Source organism: Schistocerca americana, chromosome X (assembly GCF_021461395.2).
Source record: "Schistocerca americana isolate TAMUIC-IGC-003095 chromosome X, iqSchAmer2.1, whole genome shotgun sequence".
In the NCBI taxonomy this organism is placed as follows: domain Eukaryota; kingdom Metazoa; phylum Arthropoda; class Insecta; order Orthoptera; family Acrididae; genus Schistocerca; species Schistocerca americana.
The window spans coordinates 363,320,003-363,338,205 of record NC_060130.1 but is presented as its reverse complement, the minus strand read 5'-3'; the positions used below and the strand labels follow the sequence as shown (position 1 = coordinate 363,338,205).

Genomic DNA, 18,203 nt, shown 5'->3' with positions numbered 1-18,203 from the left:
TTTCTGTATTACATAGGCTGTATTACATAGCCTGTTAGTTTTTTTTTATTCGTCTGTAGTACATAACGTGTTATCCAAAACAAAATACTTCAGTGTTAATTCAAAATATGTTTTGCAGCCTATCAGAGATTTCATGCTATTGTAGTGCGTTGTAGTACGCTATTCGTGGGTTCCGTCGACTAATTTCAATATGTCCTAACAGCTGCGTGCAGCGAGTAACAGTAAGAGAACACGTGAACAGCCTGTGCACACAGCGCGCCTACACGCAGTTGCGTTTAATGATCGCAGTGTGCTTTCGGTGGGGGGAGGGGGGGGGCATGGAGAATGTGGCTTGCCGGCTGGAATAAGCTGCGGCTAACGACCGGTTGTGCCGACGTATGTTTATCTCTGGCACACGCCACTAACTGAGATTCCCCTTTTCTGAATGCCCACTGGCATTTTATCGTCTTATAAAATCGTGGCAGTAATAAAACAAGTCCCGGCTGGGTCGGAGATTTTCTCTGCTCAGGGACTGGGTGCTGTGTTGTCCTAATCATCATCATTTCATCCCTATCGACGAGCGAGTCGCCGAAGTGGCGTCAAATCGAAAGACGCATCCGGCGAACGGTCAACGCCACGGGAGGCCCTAGTCACACAACATTTATTTTAATGAAATAAGTTAGCAGAGTAGATGTACTAAAAATGAACTGGCTTGTAATTTGCAGGAATTAGAGTCTTCACGTAGCGTCTTCCGTAATTACCAATCACACACATAAGCTAAAATTCATAACCTCGAAAACTTTTAGTCTACTCTGTATGTGTTGACAACGGAGCTTATTTCGTCATTGGCATTATGATTTCTGCCAATACACGGCGATCGATGTGTCACGCGCAATGCCTTAACTGTTATTTTAAGTGGAATTACAGCAGCAATAATATCTGTTTGTATACTTTAATGCACTTGCTCACAAAACAGGATTGTGAGCCAGGCACAAACTGAGTCTGTACTCAGCATTAGATGCCTTTCATTTAAGCGTGGACTTTAGGCGGCTTTCCACATATTCCAAGATGGTTCCCAATCTTTTATTTCAGAGATACAACACACAAGTCAGTGCGTACGGAATACTGTTTACTCTGTTCACAGGCACCTGGTACGAGAGACAGGTATATATTTACTCCACCCCATGCATTGTACCACGCTTGTCACGCTGTTCACAAGGTAGTCGAGATGTTAAAACGTGGCTGCCGATTCAACATATCTCATTCCACTATCTTTGGATGTAAGTCGCATACACCAAATTAGGCTGACGATCCCGGAGTGAGCCCTAGAGTAAATATCTCTGGAGTGAGCATTGCGTTGTGCGCATGTTGTCAGCATTAAGCCAGGACTGTCACGTGTTTCCGGGACTTGGCTGTGCGTGTGTGGTTTCCGCAGCGTTTGAAGTTGATAATATCAAGAGTTTTTGTTGTATTTCACCGTTTGTTGATTACTGTTGTTGCTACAAATGCAAAGAAAACTATATGAAAGGAAGGATAGTAACTTTTCATGGGTACATACCATGTAGCTCTAATTATAGTTATCATATTAGTAAGAGACACTGTACACGTTAAAAATTTCGAGACGCACTATAATTAAGGCTTGATTCTGTAGACCTATTTTTCTACGATTTTATGACTACATAATAGATATTACGGCTCGTACAAAAGCTTACAAACAATCGCTTCCTCTCGTCAGTTTGCTAGTGGAACAGGAAAGGGAATGGTTAGTTGTTTCAGCAAATACTATCCTCTATGCATTTATCAGTGACTTGTCAATTATGTATATAGATTACTCAGTCTACTATTTATTTAATAACGTAAAATACGTTAAATAAATACTTCAAAGTGTCACAAGTAAGAAAAATTGTGCTTTAGGTCGCAAAAACGAAAAAATAAATAACCAGAAATAGCAGAAAAAAGGACGAATCAGCAGGGATATAATCGCTAATGTGTGACAAATTCGGTGTTTTTCGGACACTTGCGAAAGTACTAGCGTACTATCAAGTCGTTTTGCAAGACTATCACTGGAAAAATGTACGTCAGGCTCTGTAATACTATAAAGTGCCGCATCATACCGAAAACTACCAAAAATCGAGTCCATCTGAACTGTGACACCTATCGCAAAGAAGCAAAATGCAATATCAATTGCCCTTAAAAGTTACGTAGCTGGTTTATTCCCGGTATCAAATGGATACTGTTAAAATGTCTGCGCAACATACACAAATAGTCCACGACACGTACGAAAAGAATCGGTCTGTACTAGGGATGTAGTGACATTCTAAATATACAGGGCGCTATACGGACTAACAAACGACGTCCCGAGAACACGTGACCGGGCCGGCAATGTATGTTGACAACACAAAATCTGTTCTGCGCATGTGAATGCTCACTCCAGAGACATTTACTCTATGGAGTGAGCAAGAGTGTCTCTTGCTCGCCAGCTGCGGTACGATTAACTTTGACCCACCGAGGCGGGTGAAAGCTATGTCTTCGCGGGGTCGTAGTATCTTTACAATCCCCGCAGTCGCATGATTCAATTGAATATGTAGTGTGGCGTGGCGTCAAGGACTCGTTAACAAAAGGCGGTTACAGACGATCGGACCACTTGTCCCGATGGCGTGCCCGACGAAGACTAGTGCGCCATTCGCACGCCCTGACGTAGCGCCCGATTTAGTCAGTTGGCCCTTATCTTTCGCAGAGAATGCATGGGTTCACGCGCCATGCGCCCTGTTATACCGAAATAAACGCAGTTTTAATTGCTCTGGTACCATTACCAGTTACTACTCGCATATAAAAGAGAAAACGGGAAAAAGAAACGATATAAACGCTGTTGTCATTGCTCTGGTACCTGTACTCCTCCTGCAAGAAAAAAAAAAACATGAAAGAAGAAAGAAAATAAAAAACAAAGATTTTTGGCTGCTGGAAGAGACTACATAGATCTAAAATACAGCATTGCAATTTCACCACAGTAACTTCCAGAAATAATTTCTTAAACGCGTGAATCTATATGTAAAGCCCTGACGAATCACATAACGTAATTTGGTTAGGTACTGAGGTAGACACATTTTTAAATGAAGAGTGATTCAGAAACGGGAATACTTTGCTAAATGTGAAAATACGTTACTATAAATTTTTAAACACAAAGAATTTTTCCACTGACTACAAATTATTTCTTTCCTCTAGATGTTTTCCTTGATCTATCCGTTGTAATGAAGCATTGCTAATAAGAGTTACTGGTGAACCACCGCCCGATAAATCCAATGAATTGTAATTTGTCAGTGAGGCGGAGGGGATTTGACTCTCACTAGCTGTATTAGTAATTGACGACTCCACTGTCAATCTGCGCTACCTTCCATAAAATGTGACGTCGGATATTACTTTTTCCGCAGTAAATCTTTGCACATCAGTCAGTTCTCTCATTTGTTGTCTCACACTCCGCCCAGATGCATCAGCTGGATTCTCTTCCACGGAGATTAACGCGTGTGTTGCATCTACATGTTTTTCTTCTTTGCTCATCAATTCTGTCGTCTTTCTCTTCTGCCAAGTACGACAGGTGTCTCTCTTTATGTTTCTGATTCCTGCAATAGAAAGTGAGTGGCTAGAAACAGTAACCCATTTCGATGCGTTGCGGCAGTTCAACAGATCCAAAGACGCATTGAATGGAAAAACGAATTAATTAAGAAATCAGTGGGAAGTGGATCTCCTTTTTATAATCATAAAGAGAAATTTAGTACCGTTTTATTTGCAGTCTTCAGCTCTAATTACTCTTTCATGTACGTTCATAGAGATGTAAATGAAAGTATACCTGGTGATGGGGTTCTAAAAGAGACAGAATTTCATGGAAAGCTACAATGTGGGACATTAAATTTACCTAGTCCATCCTTGTTCCCTGATACAAACGTCAGAGCCCAGAGAGTGTCAACAGTGAGTGAACATCAGCTGCAACCGTTTTCACAGAACTTAACACACATAAAAACATTTTGTAATTGTAGGTTGTCACGAACATTACGACTAGTGGAAACTGTGTTTGGAATTTTGTCAGCTATGTTCAGTCGAAATGTGTATACTCCAGCAGTGAAATCAAAAAATCATATAGAGTGTGGTTTTGATTTTCCACACTGTGTGAAACTGGTTAACAATAATCAAAGTATTTATGTTCAAGAGGATACTTTTAAGAACCTCATGTATTTCAGTTACGCTGTTCAAAAACTTATTGATCAAAGAAATGTTTTGCAACCATTTTTTTTAAATAGTATATACGCAAAGTTAATCATCAAATGTGACAGCTAGCACAGTGTGGGTTTCTACCAAAGAAAGAATCTATATATTCACATTACGACAACTGCTGTGGATTAATACATGATATCATACAATAAATCAACGTACAAGACATTGGAACTGAACTGAGATCTTATTTAAAGCACTTCATCTGTCCAACTGTATGTAAAATACTTTTAAATAAATAATAGTACAAATGATGTATATGTTTTGTTCTATCTCTATAAACTCCCTTTCAGAGGAATATAAACACGTATGCTGCAAAATGTTGAAGTATACGTAACTTACTCTCTACGAAGAGCTTATTATAACTGAGCGTTGGTTTGATACTGAGAAAAGACGTCAAACAGACGTAATACATTCTTACGAAGCAATATACATTCGACAATTATGGGTTCTGCTGAAAAAGATACAATGAGTTTACTTATGACATTATTAACCCATCCAGATGGAGTTCGTTTTAAGCACATACATTTTTTTTCTAAAACACTATTTCAGCCCAAGTACCAGCTATTAAAGGAAATAGTGATGGGAATTGTAGAACTAAGATACAATGAGTACAGTGCTAGCATGGCAGTATCATCATCAGAGGAGGTAAAACCAAACGATGTTTTTATTTCGGATGATTTGGAATATGAGGAGCACAGCAAGATAAGAAATTACTTCTGCTCTGGCATACTTAACAATATAGATGCATTTCATATTTGACAGACATATTCGAAAATATCTAAATGGTTGAATCATGAAAATACAAATATTACCATCACTTTTGAACAGGATAACACGAACATGAAACACATATACGAAGACCAAGTCAGTACAGATATGTCCGTCAATGGTTCCAACAACATTTGTACTAATTGCTGGAAGCATAATAAGTGTAGGTTTCTACTTGTCGGTAAGACACGAAAATTTATGGATAATATAGTAGAAGTTTTCAGTATTGGTTGAAATAATTACGTAACGATATAAAATAGGTGGATACTCCCAGAATGAGATTTTCACTCTGCAGCGGAGTGTGCGCTGATATGAAACTTCCTGGCAGATTAAAACTGTCTGCCCGACCGAGACTCGAACTCGGGACCTTTGCCTTTCGCGGGCAAGTGCTCTACCAACTGAGCTACCGAAGCACGACTCACGCCCGGTACTCACAGCTTTACTTCTGCCAGTACCTCGTCTCCTACCTTCCAAACTTTACAGAAGCTCTCCTGCATTTTTGTAGTGTAGTGTAGATATTGTAGCCGGCCGGTGTGGCCGTGCGGTTCTAGGCGCTTAAGTCAGGAACCGCGTGACCGCTACGGCCGCAGGTTCGAATCCTGCCTCGGGCATGGATGTGTTAGTTAGGTTTAAGTAGTTCTAAGTTCTAGGGGACTGATGACCATAGATGTTAAGTCCCATAGTGCTCAGAGCCATTTGAATCATTTCTGTAGGCATTGAAATGGCATTGTCGACACACAGAGGTATACAGCAAAGGACGCTCTGTCCAATCAAAGGTAGAAAAGAAACTACAGAACAATCCGAAGGAACTTTACATCGTAATTCGGAATAACAAGGGCACTACAGTATCCTACTTATTCGCCAACACCAAACAAGTGACTTTCAAGTAAAAACGTCTATATGCGTAATGGATGCACGAGTACAGATTTTAGACACATGGTTGACGACGTATGGAAGTTTGAGGCTGGCCGTGAGTCGTGTTCGGATAGCCAAATACACTCCTGGAAATGGAAAAAAGAACACATTGACACCGGTGTGTCAGACCCACCATACTTGCTCCGGACACTGCGAGAGGGCTGTACAAGCAATGATCACACGCACGGCACAGCGGACACACCAGGAACCGCGGTGTTGGCCGTCGAATGGCGCTAGCTGCGCAGCATTTGTGCACCGCCGCCGTCAGTGTCAGCCAGTTTGCCGTGGCATACGGAGCTCCATCGCAGTCTTTAACACTGGTAGCATGCCGCGACAGCGTGGACGTGAACCGTATGTGCAGTTGACGGACTTTGAGCGAGGGCGTATAGTGGGCATGCGGGAGGCCGGGTGGACGTACCGCCGAATTGCTCAACACGTGGGGCGTGAGGTCTCCACAGTACATCGATGTTGTCGCCAGTGGTCGGCGGAAGGTGCACGTGCCCGTCTACCTGGGACCGTACCGCAGCGACGCACGGATGCATGCCAAGACCGTAGGATCCTATGCAGTGCCGTAGGGGACCGCACCGCCACTTCCCAGCAAATTAGGGACACTGTTGCTCCTGCGATATCGGCGAGGACCATTCGCAACCGTCTCCATGAAGCTGGGCTACGGTCCCGCACACCGTTAGGCCGTCTTCCGCTCACGCCCCAACATCGTGCAGCCCGCCTCCAGTGGTGTCGCGACAGGCGTGAATGGAGGGACGAATGGAGACGTGTAGTCTTCAGCGATGAGAGTCGCTTCTGCCTTGGTGCCAATGATGGTCGTATGCGTGTTTGGCGCCGTGCAGGTGAGCGCCACAATCAGGACTGCATACGACCGAGGCACACAGGGCCAACACCCGGCATCATGGTGTGGGGAGCGATCTCCTACACTGGCCATACACCACTGGTGATCGTCGAGGGGACACTGAATAGTGCACGGTACATCCAAACCGTCATCGAACCCATCGTTCTACCATTCCTAGACCGGCAAGGGAACTTGCTGTTCCAACAGGACAATGCACGTCCGCATGTATCCCGTGCCACCCAACGTGCTCTAGAAGGTGTAAGTCAACTACCCTGGCCAGCAAGATCTCCGGATCTGTCCCCCATTGAGCATGTTTGGGACTGGATGAAGCGTCGTCTCACGCGGTCTGCACGTCCAGCACGAACGCTGGTCCAACTGAGGCGCCAGGTGGAAATGGCATGGCAAGCCGTTCCACAGGACTACATCCAGCATCTCTACGATCGTCTCCATGGGAGAATAGCAGCCTGCATTGCTGCGAAAGGTGGATATACACTGTACTAGTGCCGACATTGTGCATGCTCTGTTGCCTGTGTCTATGTGCCTGTGGTTCTGTCAGTATGATCATGTGATGTATCTGACCCCAGGAATGTGTCAACAAAGTTTCCCCTTCCTGGGACAATGAATTCACGGTGTTCTTATTTCAATTTCCAGGAGTGTAGTATGGCGACCGCTCGCGATAACCAGTAAATCCGGATTCGAGTCCCGTACGCCACAAATTTTCGTTGTCTTCATTTCACTACACAGCTGATGGTAGTATATATTCGCAACTGTGAATGCATTTCGTGAACTGAAAACCTTGGCATGTTGCGTTGTATTTGCGTCAGTTGTGTATATGCTGTGATTTCACGCCGGACGGTTTTTGCGGTGTTAGGCGTACGTGAGATGGCATACGAGGACTAAACAGGACGGCGATTCAGAGGCACCGACGGTTGTTTACCTCGCGCGTGGGTCAACAGCCGCTTTGAACACCTGACGTTCAAGCAGCGATTCTCCCACGCACACAGAGCCGCGTCCATTAACTGACAAGTTGAATCAGGCTGCAGGCCGCTGCTGCCCACTCGCGTTGTCCAAACACGTGAAGGCTGCAGTATTTGTATCTGCGCAATCGTTCCTAGGCCTTTGACGTTAACAGCTTCCAACCTTTTCCAGCTGTCTCCATCTACGATTACAAAGCGAATCACTATAAATTACATTCGCCAATGGAACAGAGAATATCTAATTTTACCTTCATCGTTTGTATCAGTGCCCAGAGGCTGTGGAATATTTACAGATACAACCTTAAAAAAGGTCTTGGGGTATTTAGGTACACTTTCGCATGATGTAACTGAGTGTGTCAGACGAGCTTTTCACCATTTTCTTACACTCTGTCTCACAAGCCAAAGAAGGCCTCAACAATACTTGTTTCTCTTCTTTCATATCTCCTTTTATCTCAACCTGATATGGTTGACGACTCAACAGTATTCCGTGTTCTAATCGTTTATATCTACTCAGTTGTCATGAGAGTGTAATTGGCTTAAATGTGTGGAATGGCAAATAATACTGTTCATGAATTAGTACTTTATGTCTGGTTTATTATGTTATTACTAACTAAAATGTAATGCTAGTCAGCGAAAACTATTCACATAAAAAGGATTCTGGCCTATTTACCCGATCCACTTACTATGATTTAGGTTTTTCATCGTTTTCCGAAGTCTTTGTAGATGAATTCCGGGTTTGTCCCTTGTAAATGACCCATACTTCACACTTCTTTGTTTCTTTGCCCGTTACCAAGACTTATAAAACAAAGTAAATTCTTACACTCTATTTTTCACTGTGGAATTTCGTAGTTCACTGTTTGACTATTCTGAAATTTTCTTTTAAGGTTTTGTGGATGTATTAAGACGTGTTCTATGACCTTTTGTAGTTAGAGGAAGGGCTGAACTGATTATAAATGGAGCAGCTAATATGATCGTAAACATGTTTTCCATGCCATCTCTCGTAGGCACACAACAGTTTCCAAATGTTCTACCAAAAAATGTTTACCTTCCCATTTCGCTTATTAGGAATCAGAATATGTAATCATTCCATTTCATATCGGCACCAGACGTTTCTCTCAGTTAACAGTATGAATCGATTTTCTTCAGTCGAGACTAGTACTGGAAGCTGACTCACTGCAGTTGTGACTCATTAATCGAATAGTCATAAGCTGCTACATTTTTATGACCCACCAAGTGCAGATTCTAACATTCATTAAAACTTAATTATCAATCTTTGCTCCGCGCTGATATTTGGTCCACATATGATGGGGGATTAACTACAATTTTTCATGAGTAACAATTCTTCATAGACCTATGCACCCCCAAACCACCGTACGATCAGTAAGTCTCCGCACGAGCTCTAATTTCTCTGATTTCCCCGTCCTACCTATTTGGCGAGATACAGGGGTGAGGCATTTAAAACTGGTTTTGAACATTTCTGGTAAACTAAAAATCGGATTGAAAAGAGGTTGTAATAAAAAGTTGTTCGTCTCGAATGGGGACATCCCTGCCCCACAGCCGGCCGGAGTAGCCGTGCGGTTCTACGCGCTACAGTCCGGAACCGCGAGACCGCTACGGTCGCAGGTTCGAATCCTGCCTCGGGCATGGATGTGTGTGATGTCCTTAGGTTAGTTAGGTTTAAGTAGTTCTAAGTTCTAGGGGACTGATGACCTCAGAAGTTGAGTCCCATAGTGCTCAGAGCCATTTGAACCTGCCCCACCTCCAGGAGTCAGGAGGCGAGTGAACTTTGAAATCTTAAACCCCCAGTTTTTATTGCGGATTCAGATTCTCCAGAGAAAATACGTAACTTTACTAACTGAACAATAATGCAAATTATGCCGATTCACTAAACACGGTTCTCAAAAGTTGATTCATCAGAGTACAGCATCTGTGAAGTAAAATCATTAGCTACTAGTTGTTGTATCAAACTGTAAAAGTTCGGCCTATTATGTAGTTCTCGACGCGACGATAAGTGATGTAGATGGAATTTGTGTTCATGCAGTATGCGAAGACCACTTCTTTGTGAAATTCCTGAATCTCGTAAGATTTGCCAAGGTCTAATGTATTTTTTACTGTAAAAAATCCCGTTTCTCATTACAGATTTTGGAATAATTGCCGTTCTAACCTCCCGAGGGACCTTAATCTGATGTGTATTTCTGTTTTTCAACGGTTTTAACGCATTTCCAGTTTCTTCGATTACAGTGCCATCTGTCACACAACGAAAAACGTTCAGTACAGAAGTTACACATTCTTTCCCGGAGAATCCGAGTCTGCAATTAAAAATGTGGGTTCGTACTTAAGATTTCAAAGTCGACCCCCTTCCGCCCAGTGGGGGTTGGGAATGGGCTCGAGCTTGTTGTCACTGGATGTCCCCTTTCGAGGAGAACAACTTTTATTACAACTTCTCTTAATCCAATTTGTAGTTTTCCAGATATTTCCAAAAATAGTATGTATAGGAAGAAATAATATGTTTACCGAATCTTCTTGAAACGTACACTTCTAGAGACTGTTACAGCAATCCTCTTCGTGAGGTAAGAACCTCTTCTAAGTAGGCTGTTTAGGTTTTTATGTTGGTAACGCCACGTAGCGCTCTATATGAAAATCACTGACTGTGCTGTGTGCAGTCTGTGGCTGGTTTGCATTGTTGTCTGCCATTGTAGTGTTGGGCAGTTGGCTGTTAACAGCGCGTAACGTTGCGCAGTTGGAGGTGAGCCGCCAGCAGTGGTGGATGTGGGGAAGTGAGAGGGCGGATTTTTGAGAGCGGATGATCTGGACGTGTGTCCATCAGAGACAGTAAATTTCTAAGACTGGATGTCATGAACTGAGATATATATATATATATATATATATATATATATATATATATATATAATGACTTTTGAACAATATTAAGGTAAATAGTTTGTTTGTTTCTATCGAAATCTTTCATTTGCTAACTATGCCTATCAGTAGTTAGTGCCTTCAGTAGTTAGAATCTTTTATTTAGCTGGCAGTGTTGGCGCTCGCTGTATTGCAGTAGTTCGAGTAACGAAGATTTTTGTGAGGTAAGTGATTTATGAAAGGTATAGTTACTGTTAGTCAGGGCCATTCTTTTGTAGAGATTATTGAAAGTCAGATGGCGTTGCGCTAAAAACATTGTGTGCCAGTTTAGTGTTGATCACAATAAGTAAAGAGAGAAATGTCTGAGTACGTTCAGTTCTGCTCAGCTGTTTGAAAATCAAATAACGTAAGAGGTTTATCAGCACAGTAATTCATTATTTTTTCTAAGGGGGCGTTTCAATCTCCTATAGTGCTTGCCACTCGAGTACAATGAGATCTTCATAATGCTCCCAGAAACACGCCCCTTTTCTAATCCCACTTCGTATGAGTGCCACACTGACGAATAACACTAAGGAATCGTCTGAATATCTGTCTGTTATTTTAAATTTAAATGTTTTCGTGAAGGATCTGGTTTTAGTAAACAAATTCTGTTCTACCGTCCTCTACCCTCTGGTAATTGTTTTTGAAAGCCCTATAGAATTTATTCCCCTACTGAGAGACGAGTTTACTGCTCTCCACCCAACATATAAGCGTCTCTCACGAGATCATGATATACAGGGTTCTCTACTTGGATCTGAAGCTCCATCGTACAGATAATTGTATTCTACTGACATTTACCGTAAACCTACCACAAGTGATTCAGTGATCCACGCCTCCTTATGTCACTCCACCAACAACAATTTTTTCAAATCTATGGTTGACCATCTATGTGACATACCCCAAGGCCCAGCGACTATTAGCCTGAAGCACGTGACGCAAAATAATAAATATAACCCTAAAATAGTAGGTAAGCTATTTACAGAACAAATGGCAGGAATAAATAACAAAGTAGTAGTTAACCCTACAACGCAAAAGCCGAGGTTCATTGTATTTCCTTTCCTGGAGAATGTCTGGTATCAATTAACGAACTCTTCAAAAATTGTGATGTTAGAATAGCATTCACGATCCACGATAAAATCCAACACAACTCCATACACAATCAACAGCCGTGCAGGGATGGATACGCTGTCTCTGGCGTGTATAAACTGGGATATTATGAAAGCCCAAAGGCCTGCGTTGGACAGACAGGCAGGATACTTAAAACTAGATTCCACGAATATATGCTCACAAAGAAGGGCGAGATCAAGCAACACTCAGCGTTTGTAGAACGTTTAAAACAAAGCGAGCACCGACAATCCACGTTAGAACGTCTGCAAAATTCAAAAATGTAAAATGCAAAAATCCTAACCTCCTTGAGGACACTGCGATAGTAAAGCACTCAGACATACATAAAGAGTTAGTCTTAGCGATCAGGTGATTACCAGAAACCAAACTTTTTACGACTCTATGTTATCAGTTTTTAAAATGTTCATCTGAGTAGCACCCTGCTTTTAGTACAAGTAGCAAGCGCTATGCACGTAACTTAAGAAGAATGCATCACCAATTTTTATAAATTTTAATTTTTGACAATCCTCTTACTGCTGAGTGACAACTAACCTTCTGCGTTGTACCTTCTAAGAATCTTACGCAAAATAAATGTAGTAGCTTAACGATGAAGTTATATTTGGTTCTAAATTTTTTAATAGGTTTACAGATATCGTTATTATAAGTAAACGTTATTAATTTGTTTATTCAGCGATGTAATTTAGCATATAATCCACATTAGTACATGCAGCAAAGAAAGCCCGTCCTGCCTGCCCTAAAATGCAGAAATTCACGTAAAGTTCCATATGCACATTAATTTTATTACTTTAATCCAGATTTAGGCTTCCTTTCTTAAAAGCAAATTTTTGAAGTAAGTATAGGTAATAGTACCAGTTTGGTTGGTTGGTTGTTTGGGGAAGGAGACCAGACAGCGTGGTCATCGGTCTCATCGGATTAGGGAAGGATGGGGAAGGAAGTCGGCCGTGCCCTTTCAGAGGAACCATCCCGGCATTTGCCTGGAGTGATTTAGGGAAATCACGGAAAACCTAAATCAGGATGGCCGGACGCGGGATTGAACCATCGTCCTCCCGAATGCGAGTCCAGTGTCTAACCACTGCGCCACAATAGTACCAGTTTCTCACAGCACGTGTGGAGGACTGTTAAGGACGCACGCCATGTGCGCCACCTAAGAAAGGGTTACCTACTCATCCGACAGTGCGAACAGTATGTGTTTTGCGTGTGAACTTTCAAGTCTGATTTTTAACGAATTATTGCAAAGTGTATTGATTATGCTACGTGGTTTCAAAACCTGTAAGTGTAGCCTACGTCAGTAGTGCTTTTTTAATTGACTCAAGTGTGTTTGAGGTAAGGCTTGCAGCAAGTGTAATTTTTTGTGGTTTTCCCCACTCTGTAGTCCTTAGTAGCTGAATCATATAATTTTTTACCCTGCAGGTACACACAACATTCCCCACAGATAAAACGAATGCAAATTTTGCAGTATATTAAAGTATGCTCTTTAATAGTTTTTTTTTAAATTTCCAGTGCAGCTCTGCAAGATAGAACCATACCCTGATGAATACTTTTTGTTGTTCTTATAGATTTTCTGATAATGCCCCAGAAGGGCGAAACGCGTCAATAGAAGTATTCTTTCACCTGGAATCAAAGCTGTCTCTCTTTCGAGAAGTATAGCAGAGCTTTCTATGTACACCGCAATTACAGCGATGAATATTCCGAGTTTCAGCTGTAGTGAAATGCATATTGCATGCAGCTGTTCAGTAATCAGCTATATCTGATTGCAGGGCGACTAATAAATTACTTGTTGCAAAACAAGCAGATGATTATGAGTGATGAAGAAGAAGAAGAGGTGTTTCAAGCGGCCGAAAACTGCCACATCTGCAAAGAACGCTACTTCCTAACAGATCTGAAACAGAAATATCGCTGTCACTTCATACGCGTGTTTTGAGATGCTGCGCAAGATAATTGACGTAACTATACAGTGCCTCTTTTGAGTTCCTGAATCTATCTAATTATGATGAACAAGTTGAGGAAATGACTAAAATAAATCCATGTTATGTTACTGTATTGTGGCAAATCTAAAGTATCACAGTGGACTGTTGTAGCGGCTTAAATTTCGGTTTCTGGCATGCTTCCTAGAAACACTTGTCTCATCTTTAAAGGCTGATGAATTGAAATTAACAAGAGTGTATTTCCCTGACAGCGAGCAGTTTAATTTGATCAACAAGAAAGGCTTCTGTAAAGTTTGGAAGGTAGGAGACGAGGTACTGGCAGAAGTAAAGCTGTGGGTACCGTGCGTGAGTCGTGCTTCGGTAGCTCAGTTGGTAGAGCACTTGCCCGCGAAAGGCAAAGGTCCCGAGTTCGAGTCTCGGTCGGGCACACAGTTTTAATCTGCCAGGAAGTTTCAAGAAAGGCATCGTCCCTGTAGAGGCATGAATCCGCTTTGTTGGAGGAATCGTTACTGCCGACTGAGGTGTTAAAAAGCTTGTGGACCAGTGAAACAACAGCCAACAACAGAAATACCAAAGAACATGTAAAGTGTGGAGTTTATTTGAACGGAATACATTAGGAAATTACTCCAACTTAAATATGAAAACCGACGTCTGGCTTTGGGTGTCAGTTACTGAGAGTATTTTTTTAATGATATGTGGCTGCAGGTGACAGATGGCATTTAATGACAAGACAGAGGTGTAATGATGTCAAATTTACTGCAGTGTATAAATCACACAAATGCAGAAATATTTTGTAGTAGTAGTAGGAGAGGGGTTGTTTGGGCGCACGACAGCAAGGTCTTCAGCGCCCGGTCAGTAACATAGGGAGACGGGTGTCAAGAAAAATCCCAGAACAGGAATATAAAACGGAACATAAAACACGGGTAACAATCGTTGAAAAATATGTGCTCACCCACACCGAAGCGTGGGATGAAGCAGGGTGTCAACAGTAAAACATGGACAACACAGGAAGAAAATGATAGAGGGAGCTAAAACAATGTAGCAGATGGAAGTGGCTGGCTGACCACAAGGAAAAAAGGGGAGGAGTCAGCCACTCTGCAATACACTAAAACCTCCAGCCTAAAAGTTTATGCCAGAGTCCAGACACGTCACAAAACTTAAAAACCCGAAACACACACGGCTCATCAATCGCTAAAACAAAAGGCAGATCCCCATCAACTTGTGCTTCTGCCCGTGCATCACGGTATAAAATGCAGTCCGTTAAAATGTTCCGGACAGAGATGTGCACACCACAAGCATCACAAAACGGAGGATCCTCCCGCCGTAATAAATAGCTATGCGTCAGAGGACAGTGCCTGCCTGAGCAACCGGCAGGAGGAACGCCACGGCCGAGTGGTTGACTTTACCGACCGCAGTTTATTGGCCGTCACCGCCAGCCATTCGTCCTCCCACAACTCCATGCACTTCCTGTGGAGTGTAGCGATGACTGACTGCAAGGGGATAGGACACTGGACCACATCCTGCTCTCTGCAGGCCTCCTTGGCAGCCCGATAGGCCTGTTCATTGCTCCATATGCCGACATGACCAGGCACCCAGCAGAAGGATACCTCTCTACCCCGCCGTTGGAGCAAGTACTGTTGGCCATATATCAGCTGGACCATCTCCTCAGTCGGGTATAGATCCTGCAGTGATTGCAAGGCACTAAGAGAATCGGAGCAGAGAAGAAATCGATCGCTCCGAACACGATGCATCTGCTCCAGTGCCTTCCGGATCGCGTGGAGCTCCGCTGCGAAAACGGTATATTCAGCAGGGAGGCGAATCCGGGTAACATGATCAGGGAACACCACAGAACAGCCAAGGAAAGTCTCCTGTTTGGAGCCATCAGTATAAACGACAGTGAAACCGTGATGCGCATCTAAAATGTTAAAAAAACATCTTTCTTAAAATTAGTCAAATCTAAAATACACTCCTGGAAATTGAAATAAGAACACCGTGAATTCATTGTCCCAGGAAGGGGAAACTTTATTGACACATTCCTGGGGTCAGATACATCACATGATCACACTGACAGAACCACAGGCACATAGACACAGGCAACAGAGCATGCACAATGTCGGCACTAGTACAGTGTATATCCACCTTTCGCAGCAATGCAGGCTGCTATTCTCCCATGGAGACGATCGTAGAGATGCTGGATGTAGTCCTGTGGAACGGCTTGCCATGCCATTTCCACCTGGCGCTTCAGTTGGACCAGCGTTCGTGCTGGACGTGCAGACCGCGTGAGACGACGCTTCATCCAGTCCCAAACATGCTCAATGGGGGACAGATCCGGAGATCTTGCTGGCCAGGGTAGTTGACTTACACCTTCTAGAGCACGTTGGGTGGCACGGGATACATGCGGACGTGCATTGTCCTGTTGGAACAGCAAGTTCCCTTGCCGGTCTAGGAATCGTAGAACGATGGGTTCGATGACGGTTTGGATGTACCGTGCACTATTCAGTGTCCCCTCGACGATCACCAGTGGTGTACGGCCAGTGTAGGAGATCGCTTCCAACACCATGATGCCTGGTGTTGGCCCTGTGTGCCTCGGTCGTGTGCAGTCCTGGTTGTGGCGCTCACCTGCACGGCGCCAAACACGCATACGACCATCATTGGCACCAAGGCAGAAGCGACTCTCATCGCTGAAGACGACACGTCTCCATTCGTCCCTCCATTCACGCCTGTCGCGACACCACTGGAGGCGGGCTGCACGATGTTGGGGCGTGAGCGGAAGACGGCCTAACGGTGTGCGGGACCGTAGCCCAGCTTCATGGAGACGGTTGCGAATGGTCCTCGCCGATATCGCAGGAGCAACAGTGTCCCTAATTTGCTGGGAAGTGGCGGTGCGGTCCCCTACGGCACTGCATAGGATCCTACGGTCTTGGCGTGCATCCGTGCGTCGCTGCGGTCCGGTCCCAGGTCGACGGGCACGTGCACCTTCCGCCGACCACTGGCGACAACATCGATGTACTGTGGAGACCTCACGCCCCACGTGTTGAGCAATTCGGCGGTACGTCCACCCGGCCTCCCGCATGCCCACTATACGCCCTCGCTCAAAGTCCGTCAACTGCACATACGGTTCACGTCCACGCTGTCGCGGCATGCTACCAGTGTTAAAGACTGCGATGGAGCTCCGTATGCCACGGCAAACTGGCTGACACTGACGGCGGCGGTGCACAAATGCTGCGCAGCTAGCGCCATTCGACGGCCAACACCGCGGTTCCTGGTGTGTCCGCTGTGCCGTGCGTGTGATCATTGCTTGTACAGCCCTCTCGCAGTGTCCGGAGCAAGTATGGTGGGTCTGACACACCGGTGTCAATGTGTTCTTTTTTCCATTTCCAGGAGTGTAAGTTTGGGTCTCCGGAGGAGCCAAGACATCGCACCGAGGCAATCCTGTAAGCGAATCCCATAGGGCTGCGTCGCACGTTGCCGGTTATGAAACAATCGTGCCAGAGGAGGCTGAGCAACGGTATGGTATGCAGGGGTGTATGGTGTGGACAAAGTTTTATACGCCTGGCGCACTGTAAGTAGCCGTCGCCGCATATGAAGTGGCGGTTCACCAGCCTCTGCACAGAGGCTTGGTATGGGGCTAGTTCGGAATGCCCCAGTGGCCAACCGAAGCCCTTCATGGTGCACAACGTCCAACAACTTTAAGTAAGAAGGCCTCGCAGACCCATACACCGTGCACCCATAATCGAGCCGAGATCGCACAAACGCACTGTAAAACTGGAGCAGACAAGCCCTGTCAGCTCCCCATGTACTGCGGCTAAGACATTTTAAAATTACTTAAAGCCTTAAGTGACCGCCGTTTCAGGTCTTTAAGATGAGGTAACCACGTGAGCTTCGAGTCAAAAATGAGCCCCAGAAATCTCACCGTGTCTTTAAAAGTAAGAATAGTGTCCTTCATCCTCAACTCAGGAAAGGTTAAAATCGAACGAGAACGGTTAAACAGAACACATAGAGACTTCTCGGTGGAAAACTTAAAACCACTCTTCTTCGCTCAGTCATCCAAACGCCTAATCGTAAGTTGCAACTGACGAGTTGTCGTTGCAAGGCTTGAAGAAGAGCAGAACAAAGAGAAATCATCCACAAACAAAGAACACTGGACAGGACTTTTCACTATGGACGTAATGCTATTAATATCGATGGCAAAGAGAGTCACACTTAAAACGCTACCCTGAGGGACATCGTTCTCCTGCTCAAAGCGATCAGACAGGACGTCACCAATTCGGTATCTAAAATATCGTGGCGAGAGGAAAGACTGAATAAAAACAGGAAGACAACCACGAAAACCCCATTCGTGAAGCTGCTCCAGGATGAGACGCCTCCAAGTGGTATCGTAGGCCTTCTCGATGTCGAAAAATACACCTAGAAGGTATGACGGCGTAGGAAAGCTTGTTGTATAGCCGCCTCCAGGAGGGCAAGGTTATCGAAGGTGGAACGAAACCCCCTGAACCTACACTG

At 44.1% G+C, this 18,203-nt stretch overlaps 1 non-coding gene across 1 annotated transcript; it reads right to left on the bottom strand.

Moving 5' to 3' along the window:
• Positions 1 to 5,352: 5,352 nt before the first annotated feature.
• On the bottom strand, positions 5,353 to 5,427 carry Trnas-cga. The gene has a single exon. It is a non-coding gene; the product is annotated as a tRNA-Ser (tRNA).
• Between the last annotated feature and the right edge of the window lie 12,776 nt (positions 5,428 to 18,203).